The 25,437-nt window shown below is 43.3% G+C and overlaps 1 protein-coding gene across 2 annotated transcripts in view; it reads right to left on the reverse strand.

Annotated features, from left to right (window-relative positions):
• Nucleotides 1–25,437, reverse strand: part of LOC121646471 (thyroid hormone receptor alpha) — a 108,950-nt gene that overhangs the window by 60,805 nt on the left and 22,708 nt on the right. For both annotated transcript variants that reach the window (XM_041995455.1, XM_041995447.1), the window contains exon 2: nucleotides 15,956–17,025. The gene's annotated coding sequence lies outside the window, so the exon portion shown is untranslated. The remainder of the gene's footprint in view (nucleotides 1–15,955; nucleotides 17,026–25,437) is intronic.

Raw genomic sequence — 25,437 nt, forward strand, 5'->3', positions numbered from 1 at the left:
TTCACACTACAGTACCCCCCTTTCTTTAAAGAGCAACAGTCCATATTGTAATTACACCCCACATACTTAATTACATTCAGACATATTGTGCCCCTGTTTAAGCTAAACTGGAGGCGACTGTTTACTCTTATTCGTGCTTTTTACAGTCACAAAGTACATGTCCTTTAATGGTGTGGCTTTTTACATTTGAGTCCATACTGGTTGCATACTGGTTAATACCGAAAACCAGTTTTATATTTGTTTTAAATTTGTCTTGTACCTTAAACACAGGTTCAAACAGCCTAAACAATGTTGGGAACATGGTGCAGCAGGAAACTCTTTGAGGGGGGACCTTTTTCACCGTTGCACCACTAAACATGCAGCCGAGCAAGTGTGCTATTAGAGATCCTGAGCGGTGAAATTGGACAGAGAAAACCTATAAAGTGAAGCTGCAGCAGGTGTTAAAGATGAACAATAATGTTGCAAACAAACATCTAACTTAAGTGAAAGAAAAGACTTCCAGGGACTCTGTGGACCACTTTTATGTCCCTATCAATTTAAAAAATCACACCTATGACCTTGGCCTTGGTAGCTTTGATCCTATCACCTGACACTGATCCTTACTAAGGAAACAGGCTGTTTACTTAGTGACTATCATCATCACCATTATCAATGACTCAAAGGCAGCTGGAAAATAATTTCTGTTTGACTTTAACTTTACATTAACTCACTTGCTTAGCTCCTGAAGTTTTGCCTGAAGACAACCACCGTTAGAACTGGTCTCAGAAGTGATATCTCTTTGAACATTATGAGCGACAGTGGGGATTGCCAGTCCTATTATGAAGAAACCATTTCAATGGTTTATAAGGCTGGACTTATACCAGCTGTGTTGTTATTAGGAAGCACATACCTTTCAGCTGTTCTGAGCAATGGGAGGGACACCGCAGGAGTTTCTGGATATTGGTAAAGATTTCCCTTTCAATTCTATGCCAGTGGTACCAAGAATGGGAAACTCAGATCAGCACTCTCCACATCCTTAAGTAAAACTATAACAGCCGGAGGATGATCAAGTCAGATGTCACTGGTATATGTTTACTTGAGGTAGTGGTTAAGACAAAACCAGAAATGGTGGATGGAGAAACCAACTCTATCACAATTCATACAGCTGAAAACCTAGTTCTAATACGTTCTGTGGAGGAAGACAGAGACACCTAGGCATGAATGGAGATTTTTTTTTAACCTGTCTTGTCTAACATCATGACAGCAGATGGTCTGGCTGCCTTGTTGTGCTGAACAAATTTGCTTTACCATGGGGAGCTTAAAGGAGGATATTAGGCTCCCCTTGATACCGGATTATTTCTCTTTATTACATTTTAATGCTGGATCTGACAAAGGGAAACAAGTAAAAGGAGTGTGAGGATAAGAAAGAGGAGACTGAGATACAAAAGGCAACCTCAACAACTGTACAAGCCAATAACACCAAAAGGTACACTGCCTTGAGGGCTGGTGACAGCGCCAGAGCCAACCTGAAGAGAGGCATCAGAGAGGCCAAGACAGACTACAGGAGGAGGATCAAGGAACACCTGGAAAGTAACAACAGCAGGCAGGTGTGGCGGGTGTGCAGCACCTCACGAACTACAGGGCCAACATCAGAGCTGCTGAAGGAGGCGCCTCACTGATAGAGGAGCTGAACAGCCTCTTTGTCTGATTCAAGGTAGACTCTCCGGAGTCAACTACACCACATCCTGAAGTCCAAAGCAGCTTCAACCTCACAATAAAAGAGCCGTGGCTGACCACCTGATGGTGTCCCTGGACAGGTGTTGAGGGACTGTTCTGACCAGCTGGCTGGAGTTCTTCTAAGATCTTCAACCAGTCCCTGTCTCAGTCCATCGTTCCACCCTGCCTGAAGTCCTCCACCATTGTCCCCCAGCCTAAGAGGCAACACAATTTCAGCCTCAATGACTATCAGCCAGTAGCTCTCCCTCCGGTGGTGATGAAGTGCTTTGAGAAGCTGGTACGAGGTCATATCACCTCACTACTCCCCAAAAGTCTCAACCCTCACCAGTTTGACTACAGGGCGAACAGATCGACGGAGGATGCTGTAGCCACAGTGCTCCATGTGTCACTGTCCCACCTGGAGCAACGTGGGAACTACACATGGATGCTCTTTGTGGATTACAGCTCCGCATTCAACACCATCCTCCCTCACAGACTGGTGGGTAAACTGGGGAACCTGGGACTTCCACATTCCACCTGCATGTGGATCAACAGTTTCCCAGGGCCCTCTGCTCTATACCCGCTACACATCTGACTGTACCTCTGCACACCACAGTAACACCATCGTCAAGTTCGCTGACGACACAACAGTTGTGGGGCTCATCTCTCAGGGGGAGTCCACATACAGGGCTGAGGTGGAGCAGCTGACTGGGTGGTGCAGAGAGAACAAACTGCTCATTAACATACCAAAGATCAAGGAGCTGATCATAAACTTTAGGACATTTAGACTTTAGGAGGAAAAAACCAGACATTCCAGCCACCACTGAGGCTGGAGGTCTTCCGCTTTCTGGGAGTCCATATCGAGGAGGCCCTGACCTGGCCTGTGAAGACCTCTGAGCTACTGAAGAAGGCCCAGCAGAGACTGCCCTTCCTGAGGATGCTCAGGAAGAACAACATCACCCAGAGGCTGCTGGTGTCCTTCTACAGGTGCACTACAGAGCGCATCTTGGTGTACTGCATGTGTGTGTGCTGCATGTGTGTGTGTGGTACACCAGCTGCATGTGTGTGTGTGCTGCATGTGTTTGTGTGGTACACCAGCTGCATGTGTGTGTGCTGCATGTGTTTGTGTGGTACACCTGCTGCATGTGTGTGTGCTGCATGTGTGTGTGGTACACCAGCTGCATGGTGGCTCAGAGGACATCACTGCAAAGGCTTGTAAACTCGACCCGACAGATCATGGGCTGCCCTCTTCTCACACTGGAAGAACTGCAGCGTTCCCGCTGCCCTTGGAAGGCTGACTAAATTATCCAGGACTCCTCTCACTCCGGTCACCACATGTTTGATCTGTTACTGTCAGGCAGGTGGTACAGATCAATCACTGCAAGGACAAACTGGTTCAGGGAAGTTTTTACCCGACAGCAGTAAGAACCCTGAACAATGGTTGAGTAGATGATAATTCCATCTCATGTGCCTTAATAAGCTACGTCAAGTGTCTTTATTTTGCACTTAACACCTGTGCATTAATTAAAATAAGATGTTGCAATAACTATATTATTTATTATATATTATACATTATACTCTGGATAGTTTTGCTTTATTTTATTTTATCTTATTTTTACTTTATTTCATCTCATTTACTATGTGTTGTATTTTGTCTTTTTTATTATGATTGTTGGAGTAGGTGGGGGGTGGGGAAGGGGGGTTGATCTGCAATCTCTGATCACTCCTGATTCCTCATCCTCTGCATGCTGACACCGTCACTGAGTTGTCCAGTAAGTTTATATACTAAGAGATCATTTTTCTTTTTTTTTTCTTTGAGTTTGTATCTGGTTGTTGTTGTGGTGCGTTTGTGATATGTCTTTTTGGTTATTATTTAAGAACTCTTAACCACTGGCAGCTCTGTTTGTAAAAGCTGCAGGAAATTTTCTGGTGTGTTTTTATACAAGTGTAGCAGTTTGTTGTCTGGTGATAGTTTGGATTGATATTGGAGGGTCGTTGCCTTTTTGTCTGTGGTGTTTTTGTCTCCTCTTCCTTCTTTCTTCTTTCCCTTTTGCTTCTTTTTTGTTGTCTTCCTTCTTTTTCTGTCCCCTCTGGTCAGGTCCAGCAAGATTACATATATTCCATGATTCAAAGTAAATAAATTAATTAATGAAATTATCAAGAGGAGCCTTATACCTATTAGCCTTTGCTAATATAAATTTATTCGGCACAACCCACAGCAAGTATATTCCAGCCCTTAGATGCAACACATGGCAAAAACCACCTGTCAGGAATAACTGAATGTAAACAAGAAGATCTCTACAGGTGAGCAGCAGGTAAAATGCAAAGTGGAGATTAAGAACAGAAAGCCATATCATTACTGAATAACTGGTTGAGGGTCACATCATTAAAGAATCAGAAGAAAAAAGTGTTTTTAATGTTTAAATTGTTAGTTTTTGCATTAAAGAGATTAAGGATATTGTTATGTTCTACAGTATAATATAAACAGTTCAAGAACCGGACATTCAGTTTCACATGACTGCTTTTTGACTGCATTACTTCACTCTAGATCAATGCGTGCAACACCACACACCACACGTGTATTTTCCAGAACAGAAAATAGTGCCACAAAACAGTGTAATGCCATTTTTAAATATATAACAGATGTGGGTACAGAACAAATAAAAAACAGAGAGATATTATTTTGTTTGTTTGTTTCAACTGGCACAGGACAGTATGGTCTCCCCACCCCATTGAACCCACTTAAGATAAACAACAGTCTGAGCTAGGGACTTGCAGATCAACCGACTGGTTAATGTAATGGGTGAAATTTCAACTTAACTGACTCTATAAACAGTGACCAATCAGATATTGACCAATCAGATATTGACCATGCACATAGCACAAAGAAATCCTTTTTTTTCTTTTTCCTTAACTTATAATTTGCTATTTTTTATTACTGTTGTTTTTGCCTTTATATTTCACCTTTAAAACAGTGTAATTCATTTTACCACATCTTTGTATGTGTAATTATAAAGTTATTGTTTTTCGTTTTGATTTACTGTATTAACACACTTAACCTAAAATCACACACAAAAAACTGAAAGTCAGGGTAAGAAAAAGTAAAAAATTTACGGTGTTTTAACCACAAACATGCTTAACAAATCATTGTTCTAACTTAAAATGCACATGAAGATTGCTCATCTCAAAGACTAATATACAAATTTGGCAAACTGAATGGTGGTGTGGTGTTTTACACCGCTGCCCCACAGCAAAAGGCCACTGGTTTAAGCCTTGGATGGGGAGGGCTTTGAACCAGAACTGCAGAGTTGGCATGTTTGTTCCTGCTACTCCAGCTTCCTTCCACAGTCTAAAGACATGTATGTTGGGTTGATTGGTGTTTTTGAATACTCCCTAGGAGTGACTGTGAATGATCTCTCTGTGTTGGCCTTACGATGGACTGGGGACCTGTCCAGGGCGTACCCTGCCTCTCGCCTGCTAATTGCAGGAAGAGTTTCCAGCTTGCCTGCAACCCTGAATAGAACTAAGAGGTATAGAAAATGGAAATAACAAACAATACAAATGTATACATGAAAATGCAGACAATGTTTCAGGTGGTTTTTGTACAACTATTTACAAAATAATCAGGTATCATAATAAACTGACACAAATTATTTGTTAAATTAAGATACAAGACAGCCCAATAGGTACAGTTCTGGTCTATATAAAGTACCAACTGCAAGACCATAAGTCATTGTCGATGGTACAACCTTTGAGAGAACCACCCCAGGGACAATCCTTTGTACCCCTAAAGCATGAGTCAAACTCAAGGCCGTGAATGAATTATCTTTGGCCTGCATGATAATATTTAATGACTATTAGAGCTGGCCCGATGATATAGTGATAGCACCACCATAATACTACAAGTCCCACAATGCATTGTCAGTGCATTGGCGCGTCAACCAAAATTAAAATGGCTAAACGAAAAGTGGACTTTGAAAACAGGTGTTTCGAGGCTGCTGGGAGGCAGGGTATATGTTTGTAGATGTAAAGGAAAAAGCTGTGTTTCTTCTGTGTGGAGACTGGATGTATTGAAAGAATCCAACATAAGAAGACACTTTGAAACAAAAGACCACTACAGATACAAGCATCTGGACATGAACCAAAGGCTCCAAAAGGTAGATGAGTTAAAAAGAAGCCGACTGTGTTCTCAATGCGAGGCTGCTATTAAGGCTGGTTTAATTGTGGAACCTGTCTTAAAGGTTGCAAAATCAGCCCAGCTTAAAACTGCATGATAAAAGTTTGCCACACCCCCTGTTCTGGGGGAAAAAAACCCAAACATTTTTAATAAGTTTTCAATAAACATTGAACCAGTCAGGCCCCCAACATGTATTTGAGCTTGACACCCCTGCCCTAAAAGGCCAACTGGGTGTTTTATTTACTGAGAGTATGCGAGTAAATAAGAAACAAAGATCACAGTCTTACAATACCTGTTAGTAAAATGTTCATCATGGCTGGAAACCATGGAGCCAGCGTTGTGCAGTGTAGCAACAGTGTAGTAACAGACATAACGCCAACAAAAGGAACAAAGAAGAAGTCACGATGTACTTAATGGCCACAAAGTCTACAGCTGTCTACTGTGCTACCTCCTTTTATGTCTCTTTTGGAGAATGAACATTATCAATGTCGCCATGTTTACAATGGTCTGAAACTGTCATGCTTCGGATGGTTGGACTCAAAAATACTCAGTGTCCCAGGGATGGGTTTAAGATATTTATTGTACAGAGTTGAATACTGAAAATGTGCGCTCCGGCTTTTCTCCGCTCAGGGTCAGCAGTGGAATCCAACAGGGCACAGAATGTTTCATCCAGTGAACAGAGAAGGGCCGCCGGGAGGTCGACTGCGGGAGGAAAAGCTGCTGAACAGAGGAGAGGTTAAAGGAGGGATAAAGGTTTCTGGCAGAAGCCCTGAATAAGAGGACACAGAGGCCGGGATGGCTAGTCCTGTCTTGGGGTGCAGATAGTTCAGTCCGTAATCCAAAATCCAATCCTAAAGACAATCCAGGGGTCAGAAAGCCAAGATATCCAAATAATAAATCAGGGCAGAGTACCAGACAGGGAGCAGGCAGAATCAAAATCCAGGTCCAAAATCAGGTCAACGTCAGGCGGGTAGGAAGGCAGGAATATACAGGCTGGAAACGTGCAGGGAAGAACCAAGACGATCTGGCACTGGAGGGATGTCACAGAGCTGTATATATAGGGCTTGGTACAGGTGTAGTGCATCAGCCCTAATCAAGAGCTGGTGGAGATGAGGCGTTCAGGGCAGCTGGAAAAACTGAGCCCCACACCACAGATCATGACAGTACCCCCCACACAAGGGTCGACTCATGACGACCCACCAGGCTGAGCAGGAAACCGCCGATGGAAGCGAGCCCGAAGCGCAGGATCCACCACAAAACGCGCAGGAATCCAGGAGCGCTCCTCGACACCATAGCCAGCCCAGTCCACCAGATATTGAAGGGAGCGACCCGAGCGACGGGAGCGCAGGATCCGACGCACAGTGTACACTGGCCCACCCCCCACGAACCGGGCGGGTGGAGGGGGTCTGGAGGAGGGCACCAAAGGACAGGAGAAGACGGGCTTAACCCGCGAGACGTGGAAGGTAGGATGGACACGCATGGCCCCAGGGAGACGCAGGCGCACAGCAGCAGAGTTGATGACCTTGGTGATGGGAAACGGCCCCACGAATCTAGGCGCCAGCTTTCTACACTCCAGACGCAGCGGCAGATCCTTTGTGGCCAGCCACACCCGTTGTCCCACCTGGTAAGGAGGAGCCGCCCTGCGATGACGATTGGCTGCCGTCTGGTAACGCTGGGAGGCCCGCAGGAGCGCAGCGCGCGCACGCCTCCAGACCCGGTGACAGCGGCGGACCGCTGCGTGCGCAGAAGGAACTCTGACCTCCTCCTCTTGCGGGGAGAACAAAGGAGGCTGGAACCCGGTGACCACATGAAAAGGGGAAAGACCCGTAGCAGAGGAGGGTAAGGAGTTGTGCGCATATTCCACCCAGGCCAGGTTGTGGGACCAGGCAGAGGGGTTCTCGGAGCACAAACACCTAAGGCAGGTTTCCAGCGTCTGGTTAGCGCGTTCAGACTGACCATCCGACTGCGGATGGAATCCCGAAGACAGGCTGACCTGAATCCCCAGCAGGCGGCAAAACTCGGTCCAGAATTTGGAGACGAACTGCGGGCCCCGGTCCGAGACCACGTCCACGGGGATGCCATGAAGGCGGAACACATGGGTGGTAAGAAGGTCAGCAGTCTGCTTGGCTGTGGGTAATTTGGGGAGAGCAATGAAATGGGCCATCTTGGAAAAACGGTCTATGATGGTTAGAATGACTGTCATACCATTGGAGGGCGGAAGACCAGTGACGAAGTCCATGGCGATGTGGGACCAGGGTCGATGAGGAATGGCTAGGGGGTGCAGGAGACCGGCAGGCCGCATTCGGGATGATTTAGAACGGGCACAAACAGGACAGCCAGCCACGAAGTCCCGTACATCCTGTCGACAGGAGGGCCACCAAAACCTCTGAGAGAGCAGGTGATAAGTACGCGTAGTACCCGGATGACATGCCAGGCGAGAGGAATGACAGAGTATGAGGGTCTTGGAACGCAGACGAGGAGGCACAAAAAGGCGTCCAGCGGGACACCCGGCGGGTATAGCAGTCCCAGTTTGGACCTGGCTGATCTCCTCCTCCAGCTGCACACGATTGACACCCAGACGAATGCGGGCTGGAAGGATGAAGTCCCCAACCTCCTCAGCTTCCTCTTCAGGAGAGATGGTCTGACGGGAGAGGGCATCAGGTTTAATATTCTTGTGACCAGGACGGTAAGACAGAGTGAATTTGAATCTGTTAAAGAACAAGGCCCAACGGGCCTGACGGGGCGTCAGTCTCTTAGCAGTATGCAGGTATTCGAGATTCTTATGGTCTGTCCAAACGAGGAATGGTTCTGCAGCGCCCTCCAGCCAGTGACGCCACTCCTGCAGAGCCAACTTGACTGCCAGCAGTTCCCGATTACCGATGTCATAGTTCCGTTCAGCCGGCGTCAGAGTCCTGGAAAAATAAGCACAAGGGTGAACCTTTGAGTCATCCACACTCCGTTGGGAGAGAACAGCTCCGACCCCGGAATCGGAGGCGTCAACCTCCACAATAAACTGCCTGGCCGGATCAGGAGTGCGCAGTATAGGAGCTGTGGTGAACTGCTGCTTCAGCTGGAGAAAGGCGGAGTCAGCATCATCGGTCCAGGTGTATGGTTTCTTTACCGAAGTCAGCTGGTGAAGAGGGGTGGTTATGGCACTGTAGTTCTTAATAAACTTGCGATAAAAGTTAGCAAACCCCAGAAACCTCTGGAGTTGTTTACGGTTTACAGGTGTGGGCCACTCACGCACAGCAGAGACCTTAGCTGGATCCATTTCCACGCCGCCCGCCGAGATGATGCTCCCCAGGAATGAGACGGACGGGCAGTGAAATTCACATTTCTCAGCTTTAACATACAGGTGGTGCTGCAGGAGACGTTGCAGGACAGCACGGACATGAAAGGGGTGCTCTTCGGGGTTCTGGGAAAAGATGAGGATGTCATCTAGATAAACAAAAACAAATTTGTTCAACATATCACGTAACACATCATTAACCAGCGCCTGGAAAACGGCGGGGGCATTGGTTAATCCGAACGGCATCACTAAATATTCGTAGTGTCCAGTAGGAGTGTTGAAGGCCGTTTTCCATTCATCTCCCTCTCGGATGCGAACCAGGTGATATGCGTTGCGGAGATCTAGCTTGGTGAATATGGTGGCCTGCTGTAAGAGATCCAGGGCTGTTGACATGAGGGGTAGCGGATAACGGTTCTTGATGGTTATGTCATTGAGACCTCTGTAATCCACACACGGCCTAAGTGAGCCGTCTTTCTTATCAACAAAGAAAAATCCAGCCCCAGCTGGAGAAGAGGATGGCCGGATGAGTTTGGCGGCGAGTGATTCTGTGATATACTGGTCCATGGCCTTCTTCTCTGGTGCAGACAGGGAGAACAAACGGCCTCGGGGAGGTGTGGTGCCCGGCAGGAGGTCTATGGCACAGTCATAGGGACGGTGTGGTGGTAGGGAGGTTGCTCTGCTCTTATTGAAGACCTCCTTGAGGTCATGATACTGGTCTGGTACCTGCGATAAACAGGGATAACTGGCCTCTGAGGATGCAGCTGGCAGGTTGGCTGGTGGAGAAAGAGAACGGAGACAAGTGGTCAGACAGTTAGTGCCCCAATTAATTATCCTGCCCTCCCGCCAGTCAATCTGGGGGTTATGTAATTGCAACCAGGTAATGCCAAAAATGACCGGGACCTGTGGTGAGTCGATGACGAGGAACTGGATGGTCTCATGATGGCAATTGTCAATATGCACCGGGACGGGCTCAGTTCTTGACGTAACATTATGTAACAGATGGTTATCGAGAGCTCGGACCTGCACGGGTTTTGACAGCGGGGAGCAGAGGAGGCCCAGCTGTTCAGCCAGTTCTTTATCAATGAATTCAGAATCAGAACCTGAGTCGATAAATACTGAGAGTTCATGTTCCTGACCCGCTGCGGTGACTTGGATGTGGAAGACTGGACGGGAGACAGATGAATCTACAAGAGTTCGGCTCAGCAGTGTTCTCCCAACCCCTGCTGAGCCCTTCCTTTTACTGGACAGGAGCGAACGATATGACCAGCCTGGCCGCAGTACAGACAGAGTCTTTTAGAGATACGCCAGTCTCGCTCAGCTTGGGATAATCTAGACCGACCGATTTGCATCGGTTCAGAGTCCGGCGAAGACGCAGAGGCGGGGTTGGCAGAGGGTGGAGAGGCAGGCCCAGGAAGAGTGCGGTGGGCGATCGGGATCCGCGTCCTCCCTCTCTCCCTCCTTCTCTCCCGGAGACGCTGGTCAATGCGAACTGAGATGTCTATGAGAGCATTTAAATCTTTTGGTGGGTCTCTGGCGGCTAGCTCATCCTTAATTTGATCAGACAAACCACTGTAGAAGGCGTCAAACAAAGCGGAAGAATTCCAGGTACTATCAGCTGCTAAAGTCCGGAAATCGATTGCGTAATCCGTCACCGTTCTGTTGGCCTGGCTGATGGAGAGGAGTGTTCGTGATGCTTCTCGATCGGGACGTATAGGATCAAACACCCGGCGTAATTCGTCCGAGAAGCTCTGAAAAGTACTGGTGACAGATGACTTTCTCTCCCACTCAGCGGTTCCCCATAATTTGGCCCGACCTGACAGCAGGGACAAAACGAAGGCCACCTTGGCTCTCTCCGAGGGAAAAGAAGAGGGTTGTAACTCAAAGTGGATGGAACATTGTGTCAGAAAGGCCCGGCACTGACCTGGGTCTCCAGCGTACCTTTCAGGGGGCGCCATACGAGGCTCGTAGCCCGGGTTTGCGGTCGGGGAACTAACGGGAGTGCGGGTTTCCATGGCGTCCGGCGTCATCAGAGCGGAGATACCACTTGCCAAAGTTTTCACCTGTGTAATGAGTTCATTCAAACCCGCTTCCTGCTGACAAATAGCGCTTTCCACTCTAGTTCTCCAATCCCTGGGATCTGAGGAGTCCATCGTTTGGCCAGATCGTTCTGTCATGCTTCGGATGGTTGGACTCAAAAATACTCAGTGTCCCAGGGATGGGTTTAAGATATTTATTGTACAGAGTTGAATACTGAAAATGTGCGCTCCGGCTTTTCTCCGCTCAGGGTCAGCAGTGGAATCCAACAGGGCACAGAATGTTTCATCCAGTGAACAGAGAAGGGCCGCCGGGAGGTCGACTGTGGGAGGAAAAGCTGCTGAACAGAGGAGAGGTTAAAGGAGGGATAAAGGTTTCTGGCAGAAGCCCTGAATAAGAGGACACAGAGGCCGGGATGGCTAGTCCTGTCTTGGGGTGCAGATAGTTCAGTCCGTAATCCAAAATCCAATCCTAAAGACAATCCAGGGGTCAGAAAGCCAAGATATCCAAATAATAAATCAGGGCAGAGTACCAGACAGGGAGCAGGCAGAATCAAAATCCAGGTCCAAAATCAGGTCAACGTCAGGCGGGTAGGAAGGCAGGAATATACAGGCTGGAAACGTGCAGGGAAGAACCAAGACGATCTGGCACTGGAGGGATGTCACAGAGCTGTATATATAGGGCTTGGTACAGGTGTAGTGCATCAGCCCTAATCAAGAGCTGGTGGAGATGAGGCGTTCAGGGCAGCTGGAAAAACTGAGCCCCACACCACAGATCATGACAGAAACTGCCGTCTGTGAAATCTGAACTCTGGTGGACGTGTTACCTGACACATGGTAATATGAGGGCATCGACATTTAACAGAGTTTGACATGGAAGTCAAACTCTGGAATACTCGTTTACGTAAATAAAGGGAGCATAAATGAGACTTAAGTCCATGTCCACATGAAGAAACGTTTAGGTGTATAGGACAAAGTGATGGCGGAGACTGAGAAGACAGGCAGTGATGTTTCTTCTTCTCTGCTGTTGTCAGAGAACAATCTCTTCCAGAAAACCAGGACATGGGATTGTTTTGTGTTGTGTAACATGCTACTTGCTAACCCTAACCCTGCTTAAATTTCCTATGTGAGTTTTTCTATGTGAGACTCTTTATGTTGGCAGCAATTATCAATACTATAAATCTAAACAGAAGAAAATATCAAAGTTATCTGTACTAAAAAAGAAAAAGAAAGAAATCTTGGGTGTGTTAAATAAATTAATGGTGTCAGTACACTTACTGGTCACTTTATAAGGTCCACCTGTTCAAGTTCTTACAAGCACAAACGTCTAATCATTCAATCACATGGCGGTAACAATACTTGAAGGTACAAAGAATCTTAATCCCAAAAGTTTTTTCCTATGCGGGATATACAGCTTATACATTTTTCAATGACAGGATTGTGAAAGGGTCACCTCAAGGAAGCTATTTAAAGCTTATTATATGGGGCCCAGTTTTCTACAAAACAAATTTCTTATTCTTTCCTTAGAGCAACATACCAACAAACAAATAACAAACAAAAACTGATATTACATTAAAAGATATAGTTGAGACATAGTAGAAGAAGATATAAGAAGATATAGGAAGATATTTGGGAATTAAACTGATGGATATTTATTAGATTCAAAGCTTAAATATTTCTTGAATAGTATCTATAAGGATCTATGGTATCCACAGTCATTTTTTGCAAGTGCAAGTCAAGTCTCAAGTCACTTTAGTTGTAATGAGTAATCTGCCATGCAACGCCTGCCATCTGGTCCGCTTACAAGATGCATAATAATATCCTAGGAATTGAAAATCCGTACTCACCCTTCAGTTACCAGCATTTAGTAACACGTTACATCAGTGTTACGTCAGGGGAAATGCCAGCACGCAACACAGACAGCAGACATCCATTTTCTCCCACTAATTGTTTTGCTTAAAAATAATGTTTTCCCAAACAGCGCACAACCAAACATTTACACACAAAGCATATACACACTGAGGACAACTGCAGCATCACTCTCAGAGTGACAGATGGCTCATTCTATGATCCCATGTCATCTACACACACTCACACAACTAAATAATGTGATCTCATACTTTTTCTTATCCCTATGTGCCCTTTATTGCAGGAGCAGATCAACGGGAACACACGGATGTATGTATGACCTCACACACACTCATTCCTCGGCAGTCAGAGACAACTCTGCTGGGAACAACGCACGGGTGCTGGGCTTATGTACAAGCTTCTTGATCCGGGTAGATGAGGCTGGCTCTGCTTTCTATACATCGCTGCCTATCATCCACAGGTGGTGGGAGGAAGAGTCTGTTGCCATGGTAATGCAAAAGCAAAGGGTAGGAACAAGCTCTGGCATTAAGATGTGAGGAGACTATAAACAATGAAGGGTATTACATGTAGAGGGGGGAGGGTTTCTGAGGTGAGACCAGAACACCTCCTGCTGAATCCTCCTTCTAATCTACCTTCTGTGTAATCTCACCATCAATACTGACAACCAGCCACCGTCCACGGTTTGGTAGGAAACCAAAGTGTGTGGCCACATCTACAAATCCTGTATTTCAACGAACAATATTAACATGCAGGAGTCGTGTTGTGCATCATCTCTGCAGCTGCCTCACAACTTATTAAAGCTGTTCCATATTTAAAGTAAATGAACACTAATCTTAGTACTCTGATATCTTCAGGAACCATGTCGCTTCCCCTCTTGGGAAGTTACACTGACAGCTGAAACGTCTCCTTTGCTAGATGCAAGAGAAAATGTCTGCTTTGCTTTAGATGTTATAAAAAGGATTGCCTAAACGATCAATAACCACATATTGATTATTTACTGTTTTTATTCCTCTTATCTCAGCACTCGGCCTGTTAGAGTTATGCCATTCTTTCTGATAGATATAACACACACACACACACACACACACACACACACACACACACACACACACACACACACACACATATATTCCTGCAGTCAGGAGAAACCTGAAAGGTTGTTCAACTGGAACAAGGCTGCAGATTCAGATGGTGTCAGTCCCAGGGTTCTAAAAACTTGCTCAGAACAGCTGTTGGATTCTTCCACTTTTCAACACCAGTTCTGAGTCAGAAAAGTCTTTTTTGTCTTATTTCAGTAGCTATAAAATCCCAACCATCTGAACCAAATGACTACAGACTAGTTGTCCTAACATCTCACATCATAGAAGTCTCAAGGACTTCATGATGTTGGCTCACTTCAATAAGCCAGTGAACACCTTTCAGAACCGACCAAGTTTGCGTATCATAATGTTCATTGGGGTTGAAAATGTCATCATCTACCTGCTTGAGGGGAGACCACTCTCATCTGGACCAATCAGACAGCACTTTGAAGATCATGTTCTTTGATTTCTCAAGTCCTTTTAATATAATTCAGCTGCTCTGTTATTTGAGAAGCTCCATAAAATCCGGGCGGATACCTCTACTACCACCTGGATTTCTGACTAGCTAAAAAAATATACACTGTATATCTTCTATTCTTTTATTATTCTGTTGTAGAAAGTGCAGCTTTGCAGCATCCCGGAGACTTAAATAGACTGAAGAAATTGATCAAAAAGTTTGGGTTCTGTGCTGGGGATAATTCTGGTTCTGGTTCTGTACTGCAGATAACTCTGGTTCTGGTTCTCTGCAAGGGATAACTCTGATTCTAGTTCTGTACTGGGAATAACTGGTTCTGTGCTGGGGATGACTTTGGTTCTAGTTCTGAAGTGGGAATAACTCTGGTTCTGATTCTATGCTGGGGATAACTCTGTAGCTGCTGAAGCTGATTGTTCAGAGAAGGATGCTGCACAAGCACAAGATTTTTACAAGCATAGTTAAGCAACATTTGCTTATTAATATAAGCACACTGGCTGCTGATCAGAGTCCCATATAAATTTTTAGTGTGAAAAATCAAGGGCGAGGGATTTTTAAATGTGCCAAATTCAACTGTGATCCATCCAATCCATCAACTGTCTGCATATCTGAATAAAAAAAAACATTTGAAGACACATTTTAAGAATGGTTGATTCATCATCAAACATTCAAGTGAATCAATGCCCAGCAAGTTTATAGCCCAGTAAAATGTTTTTTCCCCCCCTATGGCCAGTTTTAATGGGCCATAATTGGAGTCAACATGGTATTGAGCTTCTAAATTAGGAACTAGGCCTCTGTTAGTCAATTAAATTAGTTAGTTAGGGTTTTATTGACTCCAGCATTGTAGCACATCCTGAAAGTGAAGTAGATTTTGTAGACAGTCACTCAAGGGGGTTATTACTTCGTCATGTTGTGAAACAAAAAGGTAACCATTTAACCACAAAGTGTTCATATACTTTATTCAAGTTTCGTCCCACTTCTCTTTCAAGACCTCGTTTAGGCAAAGAAAACATTGCAAAAAGTCTGGGCTGCTTCAGCCAACTGTCTTCTGTGAGTTGAGTTATTTTATAACATTTCCACAAGGAATGTAGTGTGGTGCAACTAGGAGTTCAGGTTTAGTTAATGACATTTACTACACAGTGGGTCTTCTATCTCTCCTTAATCTGCTGTCTGTCTTAGCTCTGTATCACGTAATACAGCAGAAATGTCATGTAAATGTCAGTGATACAAAGAAATTAAATGAAACCAAGTGTTATTTCCACTATTGCCTGCTGAGCTTGTAGTGACAGAGGGAGAAAAAACAGGAGAAAACAAACATAAATGTAAGAAAAGGGGACTCACCATTTCATTCTTCTTCCCCTGCTGTTGTTTTTTCTCCCCGTTTATTCTTCTGTGTCACACCACACAAATCTGTGTTTATTCTCTTGACTTTTCAGGGTGCATAATGTTCAGCAACTGAAAATTTTCAGTTCTTATGTCCTTACTGCTCCTTGGATAACTTTACTTTTAAGAATGCTTCATGTGGTGAAGAGTAATGTCAAGGCCGGTGGGGCCTCACATGATCTCTCAAAGCTTCACAAGATGCTGCTTAGATTTATAAGGTTTGTGTATGATGTGTCTTTGCTTGTCTGGAGGCCTACCTAGGTACTCTTGCTATTATCGTTGCGCCTAAGGCAAATGGAAATAATCGGCTGGGTCGGTTTTTAGCACCAGGCTAGTGAGCATGTGTTACCTGCCGGAAAGGTTTAGAGCACCAAGATGAGGGTCGTTGCTATAAGTGTTCTTCCAGAAGCTGTTATAAGTGAGGTATATATTGATCTACCAGTTACAATATGTGGAGGAGTGAAGCTGTAGTCAAGTGTGCAGCTGCCTTCTTCCTTCAAGTGAAAACATTCTGCTCCAGGATTATGTGGATCAGTTCAATTTAGTAAGTAAGCAGGTTAGCGCTGGTAGGTCATTTGAGGTCCAAGGTTATTGCTGGTTATCAGTGAGGAGAGCCTGAATAGTACCACAGGTTGCCATAGTAATGAGAGAGAGAGGCCCAGATGTGTTCTTGCTCTGTATCTCTGGGTTAGCTGTTTTGGTCAAGGAGGTAGGCGGTGAGAAGGAATCCCTGAGGTAAAATGGAGAAAGGTTGCATCTAGAGACGAAAAGGAGGAACTGATAACAGATGATAAAGCTGTTGGCTCTTCCTTTTCTTTTTCTCTGGGAGGTAGGAAGCAGAGGTGTTGTCTCGGAATAGATTGGAGCGAAGTGGTGGGAGGTAAAGTTTTGCTATAATCAGTCTTGAGAGCATTCTTGGAATTTATGTCTTCTGAGAGAAGACTGTTGATAATGTGCCAGGGTCCATCTGAGGAAGAGCAGATTCTTGGCTCATAGCAAGAACAGGTCAGTTTTAACAGGGTGTCCAGCTGCAGAGGAAGAGACATAAAAACCAGTTAGAACAACCAGATTAACAGATGAGATATGGGTATGGTCTGTCATATTCATGGACATCATTTCTAGTAATGCACAAGTATCGGACCACATTTTAGCGTAACCCTTACCCTCATCAAAAACACCCAAACAACCAGAAAGAGACTTCATGAATGACGACTCCCAATGATCAACATTAGTAGTGGAAGCATTATTTTTCCGTCCAGACACACAACATCTTTGAAACCTTTAAATGCTCCTTAAACTTTCCTTTTTCAAAGGGACTTTAGTATTGTCTGATGAAAATATCATGTATTCTCATATCTGGCTGCCTTGTCTCGTCCTTTCTGGGTTAGAACTACGCACCTATGTTGGAAGAGGTGTTATATAAATAATACCTTGATGTTTATTTTTCCATTATAGAAGACCAAAAAAGAAAAGCTGATTTAAAGGGACATTGGGTAACATTTTCTGTTGTTTGCTGGCAAAATTTATGCCTGTGCATGTGTATTATTATTATTATATATGTGTATATTAGTGTATTATGACCTTCACTAATAATCTGACACATTCTTGTAAGTGAACTATTTTAGATGGTAGGACAGCGCCATGATGGTCTGCCATCTTTAAACTACAGCCGCCTACAAGGGACAAATTGCACCAACTGCGCATTTTCCCCTGCAAGCCAGCGCACAGTGAGTGATTTTAAAAGCATACTGAAGTTGCCAGCTTTCTCCTCGACAAGTAAGTCAATGGTACTGCCTAAATTTGCCAAAAGCTAACTTTTTTCATTCAGCTTTGTTTGACAGTGTTGCTTGTTTCCAACAGCCTCGTTGGTACAGAAGTGTATGTTTACGTGGTTTTAGTCCCTTTGAAAGCCAAGGTAAACGCTGCCTTACAATTGCGGCAAAGCTGGACTAAAAGCTGGTGGGAAGGCTTTATAAGTTTTTACTGCAACAAAAAGCCGATGCTGTGTTGAGGACAGTTTCCCCTTCGAGATCCGTTCCCCCGGTGAGAACCATTCTTTCTTCAAAACACAAAGGAGCCATATCTAACTGAATTTCTGTCCACCAGATGTTTTCCCCCTGACCAGTTATGATCCAAAGGAAACGTCTTTACCTGAGTTTGTAAAGTGTGAAATACAGTAACTGTGTTACTGGTTAATATTTCTGTATTTGTTTCATGGTGGGCACATATGTATACTGGTATTGCGAAGGGGGCAGATGTCCGGTTGCTGGTATTGTGAAGTTAACGGAAGAAGGTGAACTGCGTTGTTGGGAATATGGTTACTCTATTAACTCGGATGACATGCTTTCATCTGTGTTTTCGAGGCTTTTTGAGACATGACGGCTATCGTTGTTGCAATATGTGTTTGAGAAAGTGAGACGCTAAAATGCAATATAAATTAGAATGCCATACACGATTCCAATGCTCAAAGCCAGTAATCTTACACAATGTCCCTTTGAGTTTAGCCATCTAGTGGAAAAGATAACTAACATACAGTATATGAGTCAATATCTGATTAACCCTTTAATACCGTATGGATAATATTTGATTCATACAGTTTGAGACCTTTTGCATCACTTTATGGTACAAGCTTTGCTCAAAATCCTGTTGTTCACAACCTGATACTTGTCTACTGCCCCCTGGTGGACACAATAATGCACTACACCACCTGACTGAACAATCTCGTTCAGTTTCACATTACACACAGTGAAGCATTGTCTCTTTGAAGGCCATTGACCCATTTAGGATGTCTACAGGCACCTTGCACCTCTGCCTATCCTCATGTTCTGCAGGGTAGAATTTCATGTTATTTTTCATGTCGCAAACAGAAGTTTACCTGGTATAAAGATTTCCTCACACCACCCATGTGGTGTACGACTGGCTGCTCAGAGACAGATACTCATTTTAACCTTTCATGAACCACAGACGAGTGTGTGAAGATTAATGGTTGATTAAAAGCTTTTCTTAAATTATTGTTGGCTTCTTGCTTTCCTTGTCACGGTTAATGAGTTTTTCTATAGTTTTATTTCTGTTCTTTAGCTGTCTTTGAGTCTTTTGTTTTGGTTTCTTGTCTTAATTTGAAAGGTCATTGTAGTTCTGTTCTCTTCATTTCCTATTTAATACACACTATTGAATTATCAAATTTAATAGTGAATTTCAGTGCTACACTATTGAATATACACAGCAATACACTATTGAATTCCAGCTTCTGTTCAGTGCTCATGCAGAAATATATTTTCTTTGTGAGATGGCATCTACATATGAACTGATCTATTTCTAAAGACACAAAGCTCAGATATGAACGGCTTCATTTACCAACTACAAGACCACAGAAGACGCTTTGAAAAGCACATTAAATGTTCATTAAAGACTGTTTCAAATGCAAAACATTTATACTACAGCGGCCCAATAAAAAAAATACATCCTTATCACAATATGAGCATTTATTGCACAGAATCTGCAATACTGTATAGCAGGCCCTGCCATTCTGGCCTGCCAGGCTTTCCCAATAGCTCAAAATGTTGTGGTGCAATCACCTCTGGTAGCTCTTCTGTAAGACAGCAGTCTGAATTGGAAGTTGTATCTTGTCTTTCTTCTTAAACAGACTATGGTGCTACTGAAGGCAAAGCCTCTGTTTGTCCTTTGCCACTTACTAGTGGAAAGGATTTAATTTAAGGTCCAAAAGTTTAAGATAAAAAGTGGATTAGCAGTATCCCCAGCCACAACTGCAAAGTGACAAGCACTGATTCATTAATGAGGGCTACATTTTACTTAGAGGAAGTTATACGTCATGTTCTGAAGCTAATTAGTGTGCACAGGTAAAGAGGTGAGATGGAGCCAGTGTTGCCCCCCCCATCAAGACCCACCACCCCAACTAAAGGGTCTGGTTGATCTGGTTTTTTATACAGCGCCAAGTTACAACAGGAGTCATTTCAGGTTCCCTTTTCTCTGGAACGGGTTTATACTGAGTTCTTTTATTAAAAACGAAACAGTCTGATGTTATTTATCTGATTTACATGACAGCATATTGGAGCTGCTCTCTGTGCATGTAAACATGGATAATGAGTCTAAACAGCTCCATTAGCAATTTGATAGCATCTGGGGGAAATAAATCCAATCCACAAAGACCCAACCCCGCAACCCACCAATTGGATCTATTTCAACATTCCCATACCAGACACTAAAGAACACCGTAAGTTATATTTTTATCCTGATTGGTCACAAATGTTTTGGTGGCATGAGGAAGATCTAGAGGAAAGTAAGCTGGTCTTTATAAAGGCTGTTTTTGGTGGATGTTACAACAGCTCTCTGGTGCAGGAAACAATAAAAGTTAAAGGACTTATGTAAAGCTGCTACAATGAAAAAATATAGTGTCTGCAACAGTCATTTGAATGCACAAAAAGTACACACACACACAAACTCACTTCGTCTGTTAATGGTAGTGGCATCTCTTTTTGGCTCTATTATTGAGGCAACTGGAAGTTTGTTCCCGCCATAAAGCAACACTGCTGCTTGTGTCCACAGCAACCACTACAGTCAGGCTTTAAGATCACTGAGGTGCTAATTCAAAGTTCACCCAACAATTCATAAATGTGTCTAAAAGGCCGAAGAAACGCCAAAAGACCAAGATTCTTAAACTGATCTTATGAAAGAAGACAAAGAAAGAGAGGAGGGCAGAGTTATTCCATACAATATGGATCGCTCTGGAAGAAAGCAGAAGGATGACTTCCATCCCCCACCAGCAACAGTGACAGATGAATGGTGCTGCAATTAGAAGCTCAGCAGAAATACCAGCAAGTGTGAGAAAGTGAAGGAGGCACTGTAACTGTGACAGAAAGAAAATAGACCACTGGTCTGCCATTATGTGTTCATTTCTGGTCAAACAGAGACATTTGGAGCTTTTTGTTCTTCGTTAGGAACGTCATAATCTCCGGTTTTCCTTCAGATGCACATGTCAAGTCTCTGGTTCATTCTGTATTTATAATCTGAGAAATACTGCTAAGCTAAGAAATCATTATTCATGCTTTTGTTTCATCACGACTGGATTATTCCAATGGACTATACACACATCTTAGCAAAACCTCCCTAGAACGGTTGCAAGTTGTTAAAATGTGAATCATGTAAATCTTGATTCAACTGCACTGGATTTCGGTTTATTTCCAAGTGCGATTCAAGACTTTTTCATTGACTTGGAGAACTCTTCATGAACAGGTGCCAGGTTATATCTGAAGGCTTCAGAAGCCATGTCTCCCTGGCAGATCCCTGAGTTCCTGTGACCAGGGCCTGCTGATGGTGCCCCATACAAAGCAGAAGCAAATGACAACCTGATGACAAAGCAACAATAAACAGTTAAGACTAACAAAATGAATAACTGAAGAAAAATACCCAGCCTAATTTAAAAGCCCAATGGCCAATAGAAAGCTACAGCCTGAGGGAAGCAACATAAAGTAGCCATGAAGGGGACGATCCGGTCTGCAGAACACAACGAGCCTTCTTAAGTTTCCTTGTCTTCAAAACGTCCTCCAGGTTGTCCAAGAGGATCCACAACCTTGCTGCAAAGCTTGATAATACTCTGGAGTCGATTTTTGTGTTCTTTGGCTTAGACGCCCGTACCAGCTCACAAAAAAAAAGGTAAGCACTGACTCAGTAAAACACAAGTAAAACAGTCATAAAACGTACCATCAACATAGACGTTTCTGGGTTTGGATGCATACAGCATCCACTTATGGCACAAATGTGAGCTTATCATTCATTAGGGTGCCTAAATACTTATATCATACTATTTACTTATAAAGGAAGAGGCTCTGGAACTCTTGAGATCCAGAGCTCTGGACTTGAGATCGGTGGACTCTGGTCTATTTTGAAAGCCAATTTAAAATACACCTTTTTAAATCTGCTTTTTTTGTATTGTTAGCTCTTGTGAAGCACATTGTATTTTCTATCTTGAAAGGTGCTATATAAAAAAATTTACTTATTCTCTGCTTATACTTATTCAAACTGATTTTCGAAGCTAGTATCGGTATCAGTGCAGCCATAGTTTTAGGTTAAAAGTTAGAATATTAATAAGAAAACAGTGGTAAAATTTACCAACACATGATTCCAACCAAATAAATCACAAGTTTGACAGTCACGAAAAAAAAAAAAAAAAAAACTCTATAATTGCGTTTATAACTCGAGCAGCAGCATGGATGGGTTTTTATGTGGTGGCTCATCAGTGTAGCTTTTCATCACTTTTCAGTCTTTTCCAGATTTCCACACAAGTTTCTGTAACCACATAAATTCTGCATTTTCATATTAACTATGTGACTTTAATTAACATTTGTTGTTGTGCAGGATGTTCATACAGACATTTCCAAATAGATGTGTAGGTGGGGTTTGATTATAATATGTTTATGTATGCAGGAATGTTCTTTAAGTGGGAAGATTGACACCCACATACGGAACAGATAATAATCACGGACGGACAGACGGACGGACGGATGGATGGATTTATAGATAGATATGGATATCTCCTGTTTATAGTTGCATAGCAACCATATGGAAGTCATGAACACTGAACACCGTGCAAACTGACAGAAATTAATAAAAAGGAGAATCTTTGCTTCTCAGCCAATCACAGGCTGAAGTTCTCCATTTGTGTAACGTCCTGGTTGGTAGAAGCAAACCTTGCCAGAGAGGAGGTGGCGATGGCACGTCGGCAAAGGAGATTAGGGGAGGGGGAAGTAAAAGATGAGGAATGGAGGATGAAGCTGTCAAACTGGAGGAAAGACATCGATAGATAGTAATTAGATAGTAAATTTTAAGAATGGACCATCAGTGTCACCGATAATTATGATTTATACTTGTTATTTATGCTCATTGAGTCATTCCTTTAGATTACTGCCTGCTTTCCACATAGCAGCACTAACACCTCAGACTAGGTGTCATATCATTTAGCAGTGAGCAACATTCTTACTTTAAATTGCTTTTCAAAGTCTCTCAGCTGTGGTGTGGATGAAATATCACACTTCAGAATGGACAGTGTTTTGTTTCTCCTCAGCATTCCTGAGATAATTAAACCAACACCGCATCTCTAACTTCTTCTGGATCGTCTATCCAAGGCTCCAAGTGATCTTCTGATCTGTAAAAATCGTCAAATGATTAAAAATTTGAATCACATTAATCACAGCTTACAAATGAATTAATCCTGATTAATCACCATTCGTGACTATGCCTGAAATTTGCCATTTTTGTATTCTATCAACAGAAAGACCCAATGCTACAAATATTTAATAATATCTGACCTTCATATGGCATCATCTCACCAACCGTCTCCATGGTGATAATTTCTGTCCTAAAACCAGCAGATGTGACGACTGAAGTTAAACAGCCAACATTGATGAAGAAACTCTGATAAAACTGATGATCTGGATAAAAACAGGTTTTTCCTTTTATCATTGAAGTGGGAGTGTTTGTGAGGCAGTGATAAAAGTCCTACAGCAGCATCACCCAAAGTAAACACCTGCTGATAAAATAGATCGTTGGCTGTTTGTTTTACTAGTTTTTCTTCACTTTTCTGTATTACAGGATCACTTTAGTTCAGTAATCAGTTCAATGTTTCATAAAATCTAGACCTAAAAAAATGTCTCATTTGTGCCCCCCTTTTTCCGGGTCAGTGCTCCTGCCTGGCCCACCATTAAAATTTTCTAGACCCGCCCCTGCATAGCTGAAGTATAAACCCTGTCTACCACCTGTCAAGCTATGTTAGAGATGGTCCTGCTAAAACAACGCTTTGGGGTAAATATGTGATGGTGTGAACCATGAACCGCTCGTTTTCTCCTTAGATGAACAACGAACAAACACCACAACACAGAGAAGCCAATCAGCTGATCACCGACAGCCGTCATGATTCAAGGACCAACATGAGACGGAAAGGAGGAGGAGAGGGAGGAAGCAGCTGTGCTGCATAGACACAGAGGACCAGAGAGCCAGCAGATCAGCCACGGAAAAGCTTTTTTTATTTTTTATTTTTTAAATGCATGCAAATTGTGGGTGTGAAACCTTCTGAATGTGAAAGGTGTGGGTGTTACGGTGCTTTCATAATTGATAAATGACAGATGTTTTGGGCTTATCATGCTGTCTATGAGTTAATTACGATAAAAATAATAAAGCAATTAATGACATAAATTAGGTATTATGACCTTCGCTAATGATCTGACACATTCTCGTAAGTGAACTGTTTTAGATGGTGGTGACAGCCGCCTACAAGGGACAAATAGCACCAACTACGCATTTTTCCCTGCGAGCCAGCGCACAGTGAGTGATTTTAAAAGCATACTGAAGTTGCCAGCTTTCTCCTCGACAAGTAAGTCAATGGTACTGCCTAAATTAGCCTGAAGCTAACTTTTTTCATTCAGCTTTGTTTGACAGTGTTGCTTGTTTCCAACAGCCTCGTTGGTACAGAAGTGTATGTTTACGTGGTTTTAGTCCCTTTGAAAGCCACGGTAAACGGCGCCTTACAATTGCGGCAGAGCTGGACTAAAAGCTGGTGGGAAGGCTTTATAAGCTTTTACTACAACAAAAAGCCGATGCTGTGTCGAGGACAGTTTCCCCTTCGAGATCCGTTCCCCCGGTGAGAACCATTCTTTCTTCAAAACACAAAGGAGCCATATCTAACTGAATTTCTGTCCACCAGATGTTTTCCCCTGACCAGTTATGATCCAAAGGAAACGTCTTTACCTGAGTTTGTAAAGTTGAAATACAGTAACTGTGTTACTGGTTAATATTTCTGTATTTGTTTCATGGTGGGCACATATGTATACTGGTATAAGGAGGCAGATGTCCGGTTGCTGGTATTGTGAAGTTAACGGAGGAAGGTGAACTGCGTTGTTGGGAATATGGTTACTCTATTAACTCGGATGACATGCTTTCATCTGTGTTTTCGAGGCTTTTTGAGACATGACGGCTACCGTTGTTGCAATATGTGTTTGAAAAAGTGAGACGCTAAAATGCAATATACGTTAGAATGCCATATACGATTCCAATGCTCAAAGCCAGTAATCTTACACAATGTCCCTTTGAGTTTTGCCATCTAGTGGAAAAGATAACTAACATACAGTATATGAGTCAATATCTGATTAACCCTTTAATACCATATGGATAATATTTGATTCATACAGTTTGAGACCTTTTGCATCACTTTATGGTACAAGCTTTGCTCAAAATCCTGTTGTTCACAACCTGATACTTGTCTACTGCCCCCTGGTGGACACAATAATGCACTTCACCACCTGACTGAACAATCCTGTTCACTATCTATTTAATACACACTATTGAATTTTTTAATTCAATAGTGAATTTCAGTGCTACACTATTGAATATACACAGCAATACACTATTGAATTCCAGCTTCTGCTCAGTGT

This window comes from Melanotaenia boesemani, chromosome 2 (assembly GCF_017639745.1).
Source record: "Melanotaenia boesemani isolate fMelBoe1 chromosome 2, fMelBoe1.pri, whole genome shotgun sequence".
NCBI classification, from domain to species: Eukaryota; Metazoa; Chordata; class Actinopteri; order Atheriniformes; family Melanotaeniidae; genus Melanotaenia; species Melanotaenia boesemani.